At 37.6% G+C, this 19,200-nt stretch overlaps 1 protein-coding gene across 8 annotated transcripts in view; it reads right to left on the minus strand.

The window, feature by feature from the left end:
- hfp (Poly(U)-binding-splicing factor hfp) overlaps nt 1-19,200 on the minus strand; it is a gene marked incomplete at its 3' end in the record, with an annotated part of 75,686 nt that overhangs the window by 40,856 nt on the left and 15,630 nt on the right. Inside the window, 1 exon segment of one of the 8 annotated variants that reach the window (XM_070100305.1) lies at nt 2,224-2,323. 8 annotated transcript variants of the gene reach the window in all.

Below are 19,200 nucleotides of genomic sequence, written 5' to 3' on the forward strand. Positions count from 1 at the left end.
AGAAGATATCAGAAACACAGCTGGAACAAGTGTAGAAGCCTTCAAGACAAAACAGGACAAGATCCTTCACCAGGTGCCAGATCAACCAGGCTGTGGTGGATATGTGGGGCAGAGGGCCTCCAGCAGCAACAGCCTGGTTGACCAGGCAAGCACCAGATGAGCCTGGCCCATGGCCGGGCTCCAAGAGTAGTGAAACTCTTGAAACTCTTCAAAAGTATATCAAAGGTAAGGTAAGGATAGAGAGGTTTTCGTTGCCTTTATGGATCTGGAGAAGGTATATGATAGAATGGACAGAGGAGCAATGTGGCAGATGTTGCAAATGTACTGAATAGGTGGTAGGTTACTGAAAGCAATTAAAAGCTTTTATAAGGATAGTGAGGCTCAGGTTAGAGTATACATATAGGAGAGAGAGGAGATTACTTCACAGTAAAGGTAGGCTTTAGGAATGCTAGGGTGTTGGCAAGAGGTGTGTTATTAAGAGATAAAGAATCTAACACAAAGCACTTTTTGCAGAGGTTGGTGGATGAGCTTGGAAGGGTATGTCAAAGGAAATTAAAAGTGAACATAGGAAAGAGCAAGGTGGTAAGGATAACAAAAAATTTAGGTAATGAAAGATTGGATATCAGATTGGAAGGAAGGAGTATGGAGGAAGTGAATGTTTTCAAATATTTGGGAGTAGACTTGTCAGCAGATGCGTCTGAAAGATGAGGTGAATTATAGAATTGATGAGAGGAAAAAGGTGAAGTGTGAACTGAGGAATCTGTGGAGACAGAATGCAATCATGGAAACAGAGAGAGGAATGTATGAGGGTATAGTAGAACCAATGCTTTTACATGGGTGAAGCATGGGTTGCAAACGTTGCAACAAGGAGAAGGCTGGAGGCAGTGGAGATGTCATATCCACAGCATGGTGTGGGGTTGTTGAGGTGATTCGGAAATTTAGAGAGGATGGAACAAAACAATCACTTGGAGGGCATATAAATCTGTAGTGGAAAGAAGGCAGAGTAGGGGTTGTCCTAAAAAAGGCTGAGAGGAGGGGGGTAAAGGAGGTTTTGTGTGCAAGGGGCTTGGACTTCCAGCAAGCACTTGTGAGCATGTTAGATACGGGTGAATGGAGACGAATGGTTTTCGTGACTTGATGTGCTGTTGGAGTGTGAGCATAGTAATATTTATGAAGGGATTCTGGGGAAACCAGTTAGCTGGACTTGAATCTGTACTCCAAAGGAGGGGTGTTGATATGTAGCAGTTTTGTAGTATAAGCATGCCTCTAACAAGACAGTGATGGAGTGAATGATGATGAAAGTGTTTCTTCTTTTTCAGGTTACCATGCATCAGTGAGAAATGGATAATGTGTCATTAAATTAACATTTGTCCACATAATGCCCTTGTCAACTCATCCATCTCTCCACTTGCTCAATGTCTCAATTTTCTTGTAGGGATTTATGGTATTATTATTCCAAGGACTAATTTTTCATAAGATTTTTTACCCTGAGAAATAAGCTGTTATTGTTTGCATATTTGTGTATATAATGTACATGCAGTAGGTAACTTCTCACAGGAGTTATATAGTATGTATATATATACCAGCATATATACAGTATGTAGAAGTATACATTAAATTAATTTTAGCCATTAAATAACCATTAAGAGAGTAAATAATGTAGTTTAGAGTTAATTAAATCATTCAACCAGATGAATGGTTTCTATTCCCAAATCTTAGTATGCTCCTAGTATTTATCTACAAAACAAATTTTAGTTTTCCAATAAACACTACAACTTTTAATATCACTTCACTGACTACCTAGGTCCCCATTCACAGACAGCAATGGCTTATCATGTCGGGTTTTGTCGTCTTTGGTCAGAAAATATGCTGAACTGATTAAGAAGAGGAACAGAAGGTGAACATGAGAATAAAACATTCTACAAGAGGATGAAGCAAATGCCACACCTATTCCAATATTCCAGCAAACTAACATGTCTTTTGGCATTTTGAGTTTACTAAACTTTTATCACCACAAGCCATATTTGCTTATTCCACTTATTTAAGCTTTAAATAGGCTGAAGTATCAACTCCTCATGTAGCAATAAGTTCAATTTAAGCTGCTTGAACTTGTACAGTATACATTTACAAAATATATAGGAACAAAGAAAAAATTACCCTGCCCTTGTCAAAAGACAAATATAGTAAGCTGGCCTACAGGTGCACCATAGTGAGAACCATTACCACTGCACTGGGGAAGCTACATTGCGTTAATAGCAGCCCCATTTAACAGACGAACGGCCAGCCGCTGAATCTCCCCTGTCGTAGAGGCCTTTCTGCCCACCTTACACCATGAAACGACAAAGAAAAAAAGAACAGGCATATCACATATTCACAAAAAGATATCACTCGGATTGATTGTGTTGGGTATGTGATGAGTGGGTTAGCATGATGGGTGATATGTGGGAATGAATGATCATGAGTATGAACCAGCCACACAGCCCTGAGACAGGTGCCGGTGGCTGGGTTGCTGCCTCTAAGCTTCCTGTATCTTCACAAGGTACACACACAGTGGGGTGGCCAGTGGCTGCTCAACCTGTGCCCTGCAAAGAGTAGAATATAAAAACCCTCCAACCCACTGAAGCAAAACAGTCACCACACTCATTCTCGAACTGACTTACGTACATACGAAAACAAAATTTGATCCCAGGAGCGAATTTTCTCATGGATCATAATGGGCAACACATTCCTATAAAGTCATTTGACAGGTTATGGCAAAACCATATTCATAATTTAAGTTCTTCAGTCTCATGTACTAAGAAGTATTCACAAATCGCTAAATTTATTAACTAAATTTGTACAGATCCTATTCTCTAGTGACACTCGGCAGGCGCACCGCACTTCAGTGAAAGCAGAACCCATACGCCAATATCTGCAAAGATAACAAAACAAACAAAAGCAAATTACCATCACAAAGCAACAGGGCATCAATATAGGCTTGCCTGTGGCATAACTTGCTTTGTGAAGGAACAGTCCTCTAAATGGCTCAATCATTCCATAGGCAAATTTTTAATCTTACTGCACTGATAGGGAAATATTGTTAACTGTCAAATGAAAGTAGCTCTGCTTGGTCTATGATAATGCTTCATAAAATGAAAGGTAACAGTATGTTTGCCCTAAGTAGTGTGGAGGACTGGGACGCAGCAATGGATGATCGGCATCAGCCAAAAGGATCGAACGATCTTTGAGTCGGGCCAACCTGTAAAATGATAAGAAGAGAGAAGAAGACACAACATTAGTGTGGGCACCCTTGTGACAGCTGTTACTGCACACTACCTACTCCACACACGTGTCACTCCCTGCCCTCCCACACTGAGGGATGCTTGATTCGTATTCTGCCAACCTCCCTCACTGTATACTGATCCAAATATGCTGTGTCTACTCCCTGCCACACAACTTCATAGTCTCCTCTCCCTGCCCTTATAGCATATGATGCAAGGTCTAGGAGGAAGCAGCTCTCTCATCCCAAGATTCTATATCAAGCACACCAAACAAATAATGGATGAAAATGTGCGTGCTTATATAGGCGATACCTGTGTGTGAATACACACACACACATATACACACTTTTAAATGACATTAAATATTTCTATTTCATTAGGAAGCTAACAAATTTGCTTTACCTCATGTAACAAAATCACTTCCTCACAAGCAAACTTCACATTTGAAGTCTCACACTGTCTTACAGTGGTATTGAAAGTCTGTCATCCAAGTGGTTTTATTACAGCATGATGTACAATATTCCTTAACAGTACTTCACAGTGTTAGTAACTTGGCAAAGAAAGCGCTGTCTTTTTTTTTTTTGAGATTCAGTGCTTTTCTAACTTAAAAAAAATTAAAACAAATTTAACAAATAACCAATCAGTTAACTACAAACACCTTCTCGAATAGGAAGAGCAGTTTGTTAGTTTATATGACTTAGCTGCTCAAGTACATTGACAAGTCATTTCTACAACTGCAGTGATTCTTATGCAAATTAACAGTTAAGTCAGGGGTCCACAAAGTCATCGCAGCCAAATAAAACTTGGACATAAAACCCACCTCCTTCCTGTTCCTAAATTATTGGGTTATATAAGCACTGTTCTGGGATCACTGTCTTCATACCCTAAGTTTTAAAATCTAGATTTTTCCACTTTCATTAATAATACAGTGGTACCCCCGAGTTTTGTACAGCTCCCAATTCAAACAATTATGTAAGTGTATTATTTTAAGTGCTTTTGTAAGTGTATTTTTGGGGTCTGAAACAGACTAATCTAATTTACATTATTCCTTATGGGAACAAATTTGTTCGGTAACGGCACTCGAACAGCCTTCTGAACGAATTATGGCCGAAAATCAGGACACCACTGTATTTCAGAGGGTTTCAACATTCAGTTACCCTGTTTCTCATTTAGTTCTAATTTGCATATTTTCCCAAAACCTCGATCAGTCATGTGTTGACTCAGGGTTGTGATTACAAAATTAAAACAGTACCATGCTATGTATAAATTCATTATTTTGTATCCTTACATACAGATGACAGTCGGAAAACAAGACAGCTATGTTACTGAAAATGCATGTAAACTGAACCGGTAAAACCTATGGGAAAAATAAGACCCCCCAAAAAAAGCTAAACAAATTTTGTACAAAAAAAAAAAAAAATAATGTAATAATGACTGAGGTGCCTTATTCAGATGTCCCACTTGTTTTAATTGCACAGGGGCTCTGAAGGAGGGGTTAGAATGGTTTGGGTGTACACAGGAGGGGTTAGTCAGGATGGGATACAGTGGTTGGGATAAGGGCATTTGGTAAGTGCAGGAGCTGAAGGCTGGTGTTGGCAAGTGGAGGATGTTGAGCGGGAGGGAAGTAGAAAGGGATGGGGGGGGGAGTCAGTTGGAAGCAGGAGGCAATGAGGTGTGATGGTGACCATGTAGTCAGTGGCCAGTGTGGGTGGTGGTACGGATGATGGGTGAGGGTAGGCGAGTGTGTGGCTGTTGGTGTGGATGGTAAGTGTGGTGGGTGGCTCCAAGACTAGGTGTGTGGACAGTGTTTTAGGGCAGTGGATCATGAAAGCGTAGGTAAGGTGTAGGCATGAGGCAGTGGAAGTGTTTGTTTCAGGCTGTAGAGGAGTGGTGCAGGTAAAAGTTATGGTTATCAGTGGCCTGGTGTGCGTGATACGATGAGTTGCTAGATGGTGCAGGCAGTCAAGAATGTAGTCGGTGACTAAGTGATCAGGTATGTAGACAGTGTGTTAAGGTGAAAAGTCAAGTAAGGTGTGGGCATTAGGGCATGAGAAAATAGTGGTGAGGGCATGGGGCTGGACAAAATAGTGGGGGAATGACATAAGTGTAGACTTGTGGCCATGGGAAGGTATTGGGGGGGGGGGGGAAATAATTGTAGAGCAGGTTGTGTGGGTGGAGGTTGCTGGTTGGGATGGTGTGTGGTTGTGGGGGAGTTAAGTTATTGGAAGAACACATATTTATCATTCTTTTAAGGTCACAACCTGATTTACTCACTGCACAAGTTCATATCTGCCTCATTCTTTTAATTGTACAAACTGATGGCCCATTCTGGCCATAGGCTTGTGCCATTTCCATCACGTGTGTCACTCTTAAGCTTATCTAATACTACCTCAATTTTCTTCAAAGCACTAAGACTTTCATGCTTATGCTTCTTCTCTGCATCTCCAGGATCACTTGCATTACTCATGGTGCTATGGTTACTATCCAGAAACAAGACAAGTTGATGAAAAGATCAAGAGTTGATTCACTAACACAAGCCTAATATATGGTATTGGACATGAGCGAATGAAGTGCTGGGCAAGGGAGGTTGTGTACAATATGTAGGCTTTCCCCATAAGACAATGGACTTGTCAATAGGCTCATTGTGAGATGGAGGGGAAAAAACATCATGCGCACCACATTTTTCCTTGCATGTACAGTGGACCCCCGAATTACGTCATCGGAATACATAATATTCGGAATAAGTATAGTAATGTTTTCTCGTTAAAATACTGGCTTAGAGATCGTCACTGAACTTGGTACAAGTCATTCGTCCGGAACATGTCCGCACAGCCTGAGTGGCCCTGACACTCCATGTACAGCCAGTGTGCCACTGTTTATCAACCGGTGAGGATGATCTTGCATGTTCATATGATATATTTTGCATTATTCCATTCTTTTTAGTGCTTGCAACTCCTAAATAAGCCACTATGGGCCCAAAGAAAGTTCCTAGTGCCAGCCAGCCCTTTGGTAAACTGCTGAGAGAGAGGGGAGAATGTGCCTTTTTCAGTGATTCTGCAATATGTACAATACTAAAGCAGCAGGAGTCAATAAAGGCTATAGTGCCAGCCAGCTATGAAGTGTAGCATAAACAGTGTAGCAAGTAAGTTAAGCGATTAATCTACAATAAACAGGACAGCACGAGACTGACTCCTCCACTGTTGTTGGAGGTATATAGGGCTACTGACTAACACCGCCACTTCTGCTACCTCTTGCTTCCGCATTCACCACCACTATGTAAGGCTCATCTTTCAGTGGCCCTTATACACCCAACAACAACCACCACCACTCGTGACATTCTTAATGTCATATTTTATTCATTCTAGAGTATAAATCGTGTGTCTGTGTTATTAATATTGTTTATTATGTCATATCAGATGAGTTGTGCTTGATAAGTAAGCCATAGAGCTGATATTCGTGTCATATTGAAGGATTATCTTGTCCTGTCTCCCAACACAAGTCCTAACACACACCAGAAACAAACCTTTCTGGAACACTTTTTTGAGCGACAGGGGTCCAGTGACTCTCAAGCTGGTCCTATTGGCATTAAAAAACAAAGAAGGCAAGTAACCCAGGATAAGGACTTAATATCTGAAGTCTTTATGGAAGGGGATTCCCCTTCCAAACAATTGTAAACTCCTCCATCCTCTCCTCCCATCTTCCATACATCACCATGTCTTCAATAAAGGTAAGTGTGATATTATTGTTTTATTCTTCATGTATCATTGTTTTCTGTGTAGGTAAATTTATATTTCATGCAGAAAACATGTTTTTTTTAATATTTTTGGGTGTCTGAAACGGATTAATTGGATTTCCATTATTTCTTATAGGGAAAATTAATTCCGAATTCATCAGATTCGGGTTTAGTCACTCTCTCTGAAATGGATTAATTACGAAAACTGGTGGCCCACTGTACTTCACCACGTAAAATTATTTTTTATACACAGCAATTTTGCAACCGTGTTTCAGTGGAAACGTTTTAACAGACTGTGTATTATCCAACAGTCCACTGTACTTAGCCCCTACATAATTAATGCAATCCTGTAGCACGAGTGATATCTTAAGCTGAAGCTAAGCATATTGGGAAGAAGTGAATTGGCTAGGATGCTGACCTCAAACACATCAGACCAAGTCTAGAAGACACGAACTTTAATGCAATATAATTTTAAAACATACAACAGGAGTCTTCATGGAAATATTTTAATTTCTGACCCTTGAACTCAATTTCTATTTAATTCACTCAATTTCAAGTGGAATAGAGGATTTAATCTTTCTCAAGATAAGCTTGGGTTTAACAAGACTTCTTAGAAATGGTGACAATTTACTTGAGCACAGTAGTATTCTAATAGTAACTACTCCTAATCTGAGTTTTTAATACCAATATTAAAACCTTCCAGCTACTTAATATACCAACACAAAGATTTAATTTGTGATAACACACTAACTTATTTATCACCTAAAAGTTTCACAAGTATTAGCACCATACGTACATTGTCTCAGTGGCTATATTTCCACATGAAGTACTGAATTCAGCTAGTTGTTGGTCATGCATACAATTAGTCAAGCTAAATAGTATCAAAGAAAATAGCATTTTACTTGCAGTTTCAGTACAATAGTTTCTCTTGAAATTTCAGCCTTATAGCACCAGTTTCATTTACTAATACAGGTACAACATCAATTTTCCAGACCTTTGGTTTCGAAGCCTTTCTGGATTACTGATTTTTCTGCTTTTAGAGAGCGCAGTATTCCTTGATCTTGGGGTTGGATAAGTGACGTACAGTTTGGTGGTAAATACACTGCCGTGAGAATTTAAAGTTCCTGCTCATAAATTTGTATGGCTCCGGACCATCAGTGTCCAGAAAATCGATGCTGTACCTGTATACGTATGCCTAAAAATATCTCGACATTCATAGTTTTGCTTCTCTATAACTCATTCAGTACACAAATAACCCAAACACAGGAGAAAGGAACTTGAAGTATTGCTGCAAGTTTCTTTCTATATGTGAATTGTTTGTGCACTGTTCCAGTCACAGTATTGTGCCATTTTATCTTCAAATTACAGTATGTACTTGGTAACACTGGCCAAGGTAGCAAACTTTGCATATCTGTAGTCTGGCTGAGGATATGAGTTGGGTGTGTTTTGTTTTGCTACACATCCACTTGGCTCAGCTCCTGAGCATAGTAAAGGACTCTCATACCTTTAATATACCCATGAATGGATTTGAGGGCACTTCTAGTCTTGCAGCCTGGCTCGAGGCTTGGCTTCCTTGTTGACTATCTGGTCACCCAGGTTATTACAAATAATGGCCCACAGGCCCAAATAGCCATCACAATCTTTTGGATCTGGCAGGTTCAGAAGACTGGTCTAGTTTCCTCCTCCAAACCTCTGTTGCTATTTTGGCAAAATTTGTTATACTTTCTAGTAAGAGTTCAGTCTGCCTGAACTGCACCCACAACTTCCTTTAGTGATAAGGTTTCACAACTTGTTAGGAATTCATTACAGGTCTCGTTTGCTTTATGTAACATATGCATTTCCGGCCCATGGCACAAAGAGCAAATTTGCCTTAAGTGAACCCAACATATCATGTACGTAAAACAAAGGGATGTGCTCAAAGACTGTCAGTTCCACATTTCTTGACATATGTTTACTTTACAATACTGGTTACTTAATACATGCACTAAATGGCCAAATATACAAAAATATTTAGTAAAAAAAAATTCAAAATTCATGGTCCCTATACTGTACAACAACCAAAAAATCAGGAACACACATTTCATTATTTTTACCAAGAAATTATGAGCATACTATAAAAAACAACGTGGCTTTACACCGAAAATAAATGCAAGAGAAAAAATTAAATCCCAAAATTCAATCACAATCCTCCTCCTCCTACCTTCCACCAACCCATTAACCCCGTCTCTGCCTGGCTTGAAGTGTACATGCTATGAACCCATAAACACACCTCTCCCCACTACTCTGTCCTTCCTCACTCCACCACTAGTCCCAACTTTGTGTCTGGACAAGCCAATTTCCTCTGAGCAGATGGTCATTTTCTTTTGACTATGCACAAGGCACTTTAATTGAAAGCTATAGGATTTTGTTCACAATATGATCATTGGATTTCCCCTATACCCAAATTTATTTATTTCTTTATTGCAGTATTCTTTCTCGTAAATGACAATATAAACCAATTTAGTGTGATATTTCAAAGAAATATTGTTAAAAAAAAAGTGATATTATTCTTGGGTGACTGCACGAGTGAATTTATACCAAATACAGCAAATTACCGATAAAAGTAGATTTGTCTGAAACCATGTTATTACGATTCCATGAGCCATGGCAGGAGTAGGGTTGCTGCATTTAAGTGAATTTGCACAAAGCAAAACCATGAAGTGGGGAAAACCTATACAATAGTAGAAGGCATTGTTGCCAATGTGGATTGAGGATCAAAGAAGCCTGTATGTTTACACACAAGCCAAGGCACTGGGTTTATATTCACAATAAGGCTAACAATAAACAAAAAATGTTTAAAATATCAGCGATGTATGTAAACAGTATGACTACTGACCCTTCATAATTTCACAATTTATGGTATATGTCTATTGTAATATTCAGTAAGGGATTCAGGGGAACCGGTTATTTTTATATAGCCGGACTTGAGTCCTGGAAATGGGAAGTACAATGCCTGCACTCTAAAGGAGGGGTTTTGGGATATTAGCAGTTTGGAGGGATATGTTGTGTCTCTTTATACATATATGCATCTAAACTGTTGTGTTCTGAGCACCTCTGCAAAAACAGTGATTATATGTGAGTGAGGTGAAAGTGTTGAATGATGATGAAAGTATTTTCTTTTTGGGGATTTTCTTTCTTTTTGGGTCACCCTGCCTCGGTGGGAGAGGGCCGACTTGTTAAAAAAAAAAAAAAAAAAAAAGTCTATTGTAAATAGCTGACCATAACTATGCAGCAAACCTGCCTATTCAAAGCCCAAGTAAACTGAAATCACTCTAATCCTTATTTTTAAAAATGTTCCACAATCCATACACATAACCCACACATAAGAAACTGCAACTTGTAATGACATTTTGGCTCGACCTGGACCATTAACTACTCGCACAGAAAAGTGCAAGAGAAGGAAGCCAGAACATACACGAGAGAGGGAGGGGGACGGGAGGAGGTAGTAGTAATAGTGATAGCAGTACTGGTAGTTAGTAGTTAATGGTCCAAGTCGGACCAAAATGTCATCGTAAGTTCAGCCTCCTGTGAAAGTTATTTGTGTATTGTTCTAGTCATGGTATTGTGCCTTTTTATTCTCCCTGTTCCACAGTTACTATGCAATATAAAAAAGTGAGTAAAGCAAGGTTTCTTAATTTCTAATTGCCCACCAACTGTGCTGGCATTTTTCTGTTATATCATGCCTTAAAATAAACGGAGATACATGTACGTATATTTTGTCCAGGTCTGAACCAGTTTTGACGATTTATTTAAATTTTTTAGTTTTAATTCGAAATGCTGAATCTTCTCCGCCTTTGCGCGCACGCACGCACATGCGCGCGCGCGTGCACACACACACACACAGTATTGGCACAAAGTACACACTACTCATACAACTCAATATATACCAGCATTTCAAAATTGTATTCAAATTTATGTTCAAAACAATCAGTTTATTCATTTTATCAATCAGTTTTTTTGTGTGCAACAAGTTTTGATTAATAGAAATGACACTTTTTCCAAAAAATTGGCAAATGTACACTTTAGATTATTACTTTTTGAAATAATCCACATATGTAAAAAATTCCTAACCTATGTTTGCATATACAGGATCCTAAATGCCTGGCAACCACATTTATGGTATGTCATTTCTAGTCCATTCCAGCCTTTGTAACTCTCACTAGCTCCCATGTAGATCTACATTACTGACACCAGTGTCACCAAGATATACACTACATCTACATCTTAAGCACTGTGCCCTCACATATGCTGCGAGCGGTAAATTTTGGCCTAGACATGAGAGTATGATTGGTCGTGGTTTAGACCATCCCAATAATTGAAGCCAACTATTAAACACCCATAAAACAGACCAGGGGAGCCAACCCTTCCTTGTAAAATCAACAGAAAATTAAATATTTTCACTACATTGAAATATATAAGAATTTGGATGGTCTGAAACTAACCAAAATCATCTCTCTTTCAATAGTATGTCTTACTTTTCATCAACCAATACCCAAATAACAGCCAATAAAACCATCTTAGAAAACACCTCAAGGTTGCTGTTTTAAAGGAAACAAATCAGAGATTTGTTTTCCCTGTCAAACACTTCTCAAGGCAGGATTTTTTTTTTTATTAAGCATATTCACTGCACAAACCCACTCTCATGTTCATGCCAAAATTTCTCCCACGGTATATACAAGGGCAGTGTTTAAAATGTAGATCTGCACGAGTGACACTGGCATCAATAATGTAGATCTACGTGGGAAAGTTTAACCCTTTCAGGGTCCCCAGGCCCTCTCCCAGACTTGTTCTCAGGGTCGCCCAAATTTAAAAAAAAAAAAAAAAAATCTCTTATGAAAAGATAGAGAATCTTTTCCCAATCATAATGACACCAAAAGTATGAAATTTGATGGAAAACTTACGGAATTATGTTCTCGCGAAGTTAGCGGTCTCGACAATGTTTACGCATTGGCGATTTTTCCCAATTTGAGCCCTATTTTTTGCCAATTCCAGTGTACTAGTCGACATAAATCATAACTATTCCGCTAGAACTCCAATGTTTCTATCGAATGAGTACAGGAAACCACCCATTTACTGATTTCAACTATCCAATACAGTAGTCAGAATTTAGCAATTTTGCCAATTTCACACAAATTTCAAAAGATGCCAATTTCCAAATAGGGTCCAGAATAAACAAGAAAGACATTCCTGGTACTAAAATAACATTTCCTCTGTTCATTAGTCACGTCCCCACGCCCCTCCTCTTACGTTCTTTTGCATTCCACTTTGAATTTTTATTCTCACAAAAAATAGAAGATTAACTGTTATGCAGACTACTGCATTAGTGTAGAAATGGTATAAATAATATCGGTGCACTTGTGAAAGAATATTAGACTCACCAGTTGACGTGTATTGGACGCTTAGCATGATTTGTTTACTTTTGAACTTTGGTAAAAATCAAACATTTCTGCTACTTTGAGCTCAATTTCAAGGTACAGTGGTCCCTCGCTTTTCGTAGTTCTCGGCAATCGTAAATTTCGCCAATCATAGGGGTATTTTCGTATAAACATGGACTCGCTTTTCATAGGTTGACTCGCGAATAGTAGTTCGTCTGGGACGCGTATGCACGGTGTGAGCCGGGGCGGCCTCCCTACCCAGCCAGTCTGGCATTGTTTACCAGTGAGTGAAGGTCCCCTCAAGTGCTCCTACGAAATATTTCATAATATTCCACTCATTTTAGTGCTTGCAAGTACTAAATAAGCTACCATGGCTCCAAAGAAAGCTCCTAGTGCCAAGCCTGTGGTAAAGAAGGTGAGAAATATGTACAGTGACAAAGTCTTGGGCCATTTTAGGGAAGTGTTAAGAGACGCCAGAAACAGAGCTCTCTCCACAGTTACTTTGCGATACAGGACTAGAGTGACTCTCAAGGTGGTCCTAGTGGCATTAAGAAACAGAGAAGAGAAGCAACCCCAGAGAAGCAATTGGTACCTGAGGTGTTGCTGGAAGGGGATTCCCCTTCCAAACTGTAAACAATCTAATCTCTCTCCTCCTCCAGTCTCCCATACACTAAGAAGAATCTCCAATAAAGGTAAGTGTTATGCTGTTAATGTTTCATTCATCATTTCCCATTGTATTGTTTATGTACTACACGTATATTTCATGTAAAAAAATTTTGTTTTAATACTTCTGGGTGTCAGGAATGGATTAATTGTATTTACATTATTTCTTATGGGGAAAATTGATTCGCAAATCGTAAATTTCGTTTATAGTAACGGCTCCAGGAACGGATTAATTACGAAAAACGAGGGACCACTGTACTTTTCATTGTAAAACCAATCAAAATCATCTCAATTTCTGTAATATGTCTTCCATTCTATAAAATGAGACCAAGAAAACTAGAATACAATAATAAATACCATACGAAAATACAGTGCAAAGTCGCTGTTTTAATCCAAAAACACGGTCAAAGTTTTTTTTTTCTCATTACGCACTGTGTGCTGCAGAATTTTTTTTTTATACTGCGCACACTGACCACATAGACCCATTCTTTCATATGTAGGTCTACCAGCTTTCCCTCACTAGATTTGAGGGCGCTAGAATTTAGGCATACTAGTACGTCAAAATAGTACATCTGAAACTCTGAAAGGGTTAAGGGTTAATTTCAGGGGAAGAGAGAGAGTGAACGGGTTGTGCTATACCTTTCAATAAATTTACTTTACAATGTAAGTAATATAAAAACTGTATTGAAAGTAAAATACTCTTAATGATAGAGCACCTTAGTTTCCTATACAAGAAAATGACATTATATACAAACAAAATACTGCATTACTGAAAAAAAAAAGAAGTATCCTTTAAAGCTTGAAATAAAGTATACTGTATATACACAAAATTATCATAATTAAATTTACCTCTTGCAATAAATAAAGCATTAAACTGAGGGTAAGAGGGTGTTAGATAATCCACAGCAATGAAAGGCTGTACAATACTGTATAGAAATAACAAAAATTAAAGAGAAACAACTTTGCAATTTTTGCAGTTTTGGAGGGATATGTTGTGTATCTTTATACGTATATACTTCTAAACTGTTGTGTTCTGAGCACCTCTGCAAAAGCAGTGATAATGTGTGAGTGTGGTGAAAGTGTTGAATGATGAAAGTATTTTCTTTTTGGGGATTTTCTTTCTTTTTTGGGTCACCCTGCCTCGGTGGGAGACGACCGACTTGTTGAAAAAAAAAAAAAAAACTTTGCAATTTTTATAAGGACACACTTGAACAATACAGAACTATACCTAATCCTTTGATTTCCTGACCCTCACTTAACCCGTAAACGGTCCAAGCATATCTACGTTCACATGTGTAGTGCTACAAAAGTATATCTACGTTTTTATTTACATATTTTCAAACATAAAAAAAAAAGTAGATCAAAGTTTTTTTTACACATTTTCAAATGTAAAAAAAAAACAAAAAGATCTACTTTTTTTACATACTTTCAAATGTTGAAAAAACGTATATACAGTGGACCCCCGCATAACGATATTTCAATCCAGAAGTCTATTTGGGTGCCATTATAGACCGAATTTGTTCCCATAAGAAATATTGTGAATTAGATTAGTCCTTTTCAGACCCCTAAAAATACACCTACAAAAGCACTTACAAAAATAAACTTACATAATTGGTCGAGTTGGGAGCTGATCGTTATCCGGGGGTCCACTGTATACGTTTGGACCGTTTACGGGTTAAAAAACCACAATAACTCTTGTTAACTTGTCATTTCAAATAACAAAACACTCACTAGCCCAGTTGTGAGTTGACCAAATGAAACTGAATGCTCAGCAGGTCATGCACAACTGTAGTGTGTTCGTTATTTATAATAAGTAAAAAATACAAATTCGTATAAACCAAAATATGAAATTATTAGCAAAAATGTAGTCCTAGAAATACAGTACATTCTTCTTAAATACTATTTATTACTTTTAAAAGTGATAATAGTCAAGTTTGTGTGTTTTAGTATGACATGTTCATCTGTAGTCACATATGCCCTTGCCCTTGTTCTTATATCAAATAATGGCAGATTATAATACACAAATACTGTACATGTTCTACTGATCTTGTTAAAGCAATACAAACCAACTAAACTACGTTTTTTATTAGCTGCCAATGCCCACTACCCTTTAGGTCACATAACTGAGCAATCACTTTCTAAAAATAAAAATATGATCCATTAACACCCCTCCTTCAGAGGGGTGTTAATGTTAAACGAAGGGCAACCATAATACCGGCAAGAGACACGTAGACTGTATTAAAGAGCTGCTCAAAATGAACTTCATGCTAAATAAACAAAAGCCATGGTAGTTTTATAACTGTAGTGTAAGTGTGCCTCTGGCAAGATAGTGATGGAGTGAATGATGATGAAAGGTTTTCCTTTTTGGGCCACCCTACCTTGGTAGGAAATGGCCAATGTGTTAATAAAAATAATAATGTTTTAAATTTCATACAAGTATGACAGCCAGTAAGTATTTAAAATACAGAAATTGTAAAAGTACCACTTACGACAAAGCAATTTATTTTTTAACACTTGGCTGTCTGCACACACGTACAGTGCATAGAATGCCACATCAAAAAGTGTGATTTCTCAATATTTTCCAATACATCATTATGGTAAAGTAGGCCAAAAAAAAAAAAGCAACATTAGCAAATGGCAGCTACTGAGCCAGCATTAGCATCACAGATTGAATAAAAACCTGGAAAACTCTTTGCAAGACTACACAACAACAAAGCTATTTAGAAAAGTTGGCAATGAACAATCATGGTAAGACCACTAATGGCATCCAAACCATACCATGTTAAACAAGGAACAACCGTAATACCGCCAAGAAAGACAGATTGGACTAAAGAGCTGTTCAAAATGAACTCATGCTAAATGAACAAAAGCCATGGTATTACATGGGACTTTAATACCCGTAATTTTAAAATGTGAGTTACATTATCAAATGACATTAACTTTAAAGTGGCAATTCAACAAAAAGTATGCTTTAGGGGTCTGAGCTATCTTGCAATATTTATAATAAGGATAAGCAATCAACAATAAATCATACAATTATGGGTCACATAAGCAGAGCATAAAACTACTGGACCATGTCAAATTCTTTTGAATGACTAACACCAGGTGATTTGGATATTTTTAATAAAAGAAATTAAGTCATGTAAGTGGTTGTCATGTCCCAAACTCAAACTAAACTTAACAAGAATATATATACATAATGGCAAATATGGCTTGCTTGTCCTTTCATATAAAGCTTTAGCAAACCTCACCACCTAAACATTCCATCCACGAAGTAGTACTGTATTGTCAAAATATGACTGCTATATCAAAAATTACTTTTTTATTTAGAAAGTAGTTAAGAGAAATACAAACAAGTCTATTATTTTCTATATTTTGATTTATGACAAGCAATCTGCCATATGTTTTATACATTAAGAGGCAAGGCCTATGAAGAATATTTTTTGGTAATCTTTTTTATCTATTTAGGCAGGCAAAATTCCTGCAGATGAACATTTAGATTAAAAATACAATCTATAGAGTCTGTTTAAAAAAAAAAAAATCAACAAACCCTTGGAAAAAAAATAAAATATTAACTCAAAAGATGGCATGCAAGGAGTAGCATTTTTTTTTTTTTAATTACAGCCTCTTCTCACTTAACAATGGAGTTCCGTTCCTTAGACCTCGTCGGTGAACAAATTCGTCGCTAAGTGAGGAGCATATTATAATGGTAGCGAGTTTGTGGCAACCATCTTTGATATTGTTTTAGTATCATCTTTGTACCATATATAACTTTTCTGGTATATTTTTAAATGATTATACAGTAAAGTACTGTATACTATAATAAACAGAATAGAGGGCATTAGCTCTAATATACATTATTTAGGTATGAATATTGGTCAGAGAGCCCGTCGTAAGTCCGAGTCGTCAGTAAACGAGTACATCGCTAAGTGAGGAGAGGCTGTACCAGCTGTTACTAAATATTGGTGTGTGTGTGTGTGTGTGTGTGTGTCAAGGAGGTGCCTAGAAAGAGAAAAAGATATGGACAGAAGAGAAATGTCACCAATGCAAAGAAACAAAATATACATTTTCAAAATATTCTGCAAGGGTTACCCTGCTACAAACATCAACACATTACATTGTAACAATTCATACTAGACTAAGTACATAATGGTTACAACTGTTAAAAAAAATTGTTTCTCTAAATAAGCTAAGTACTCCAAGCACATACAAATAGGGGATAATGTACTAAACAAACTGCTAAACATTCAGAATTATACACAATTATGAACAGCTAACAATCAGTGTTAATTAACAGTAATTTCATAGATTTTACCATCTCACTATAATATATTAATTTAAATTATCAGCTACTTATTGAATCCTCTCACACTAGTGATTTTATAGCCTTTTTTGCCCTATGCAGTGTGAACTCTTATGATAAAAAAATAGGGTTATTAACTAAATAGCCACAGTAGCCACCATAGGAGTCTTAATAGTTTTACTTATCATTATTTACACTAATCAAGGCTCATTACCATATTTCCAGGTTCCCTGTACAGTTGACAAAGACTAAATCACATAGTTTACATATCTAAACTTTGTGAAATCTATATTCTTATGCAAATGCAAGATGATAACAGGAGTGACACCTAACAAGGCTAATAAGTGATTCCTTATTGGAACAAATTCACTTTAATGCAAATATTTTCAAGTCCCCTCCTTTAAAGGAAGGGTTTGGGATATTGGCAGTTTGGAGGGATATGTTGTGTATCTTTATATGTGTATGCTTCTAAACTGTTGTATTCTGAGCACCTCTGCAAAAACAGTGATAATGTGCGAGTGTGGTGAAAGTGTTGAATGATGATGAAAGTATTTTCTTTTTGGGGATTTTCTTTCTTTTTTGGGTCACCCTGCCTCGGTGGGAGACGGCCGACTTGTTGAAAAAAAAAAAAAAATCAAAAGTCTTGCAAATCATGAGCCAGACCCCCCCCCCCCCCCCAAATGGTGACCTGTTTCATTTTAACTATTTTCCAAGCAACTAATCACAGGAATCAGAGATACACAATGCCCATTTTTGTTTCCTTCATAACAGAAACCTAGCATTAAAGATGCACATTTTTCTTTTCCAAGATAATGCTCAGAATTATGCTAAATAAACAAATACATTTCTGGTACCTAGTTACAGGAATCCCAAAATTTAATAAACGATGAAAGTTAGTCCCCAAGATAAGACAAAGTTACAGTACTGTAGGAACTTAGACAAAATACACACTACAGTGTGAACTAAGGCAATTTAGTGAAAACTAAATACTACAGTATTATGTGCAGATGTTAACAAGGATAAGGAACTCGTAAGTTATATTAAATGCTTTTAAATCATGCATACAACATGTTTGTGCATGTACATTACTTTTAATAGCCACTGTACAATACTTCAGAGAAAATTACAACTCAAAGGATTGAGTGCCATTACCTCTATTATTATTACTGTACTGCACAATGATCAAGGCTAGATTGACTAGACTGATCAAGGCTTAGAGACTGAACAAATTCCATCAAACCTGAGAGACTGATTACCTCATCTTCCAGTATCTCCACTATGTAATCTCTACTGAACTGAAAAAGCCACTGGGTGGCAAAGTCTCCATAATGAAGGTACCCAGGTGTTGCACACGAGTCTTATTCATCACTTATTGTTATATACAGTCAAACTTTGGTTTTCATATGCCCTAGTTTTTCGTCAAAATTTTGTCCCAGTTTTTATACATGCACTCAGTTTTCATACAGCTGAAAATCATCTGTACCAAACTCATCCACCTGCCCACGTGACTCAGCATTCATTTCCCCGGAATCGAGTGCCCACACAAAGCATCCCATGCATTCTTGACTCAGTCTGCCTTTGTGTCTTGTTGAGTGAGCATCACCATGCGCATTCATTTGAAACAATTCGTAATAATCCATTTTTTTTGTGCTTGTTTATTGAGTGTGACTGCTAAATAAGCCACCATGGGGCCAAAGCAAGTTCCTAGTGCCAGCCCTTTGATAAAGACAAGAAACATGATAGAATTCAAGAAAAAATTTATAGCAAAGCACGAAAGCGGCATACACATGGCCGATCTTGCCAGGATGTACGGGAAGTCCGCATCAA

Source organism: Cherax quadricarinatus, chromosome 72 (genome assembly GCF_038502225.1).
Source record: "Cherax quadricarinatus isolate ZL_2023a chromosome 72, ASM3850222v1, whole genome shotgun sequence".
Classification (NCBI taxonomy): domain Eukaryota; kingdom Metazoa; phylum Arthropoda; class Malacostraca; order Decapoda; family Parastacidae; genus Cherax; species Cherax quadricarinatus.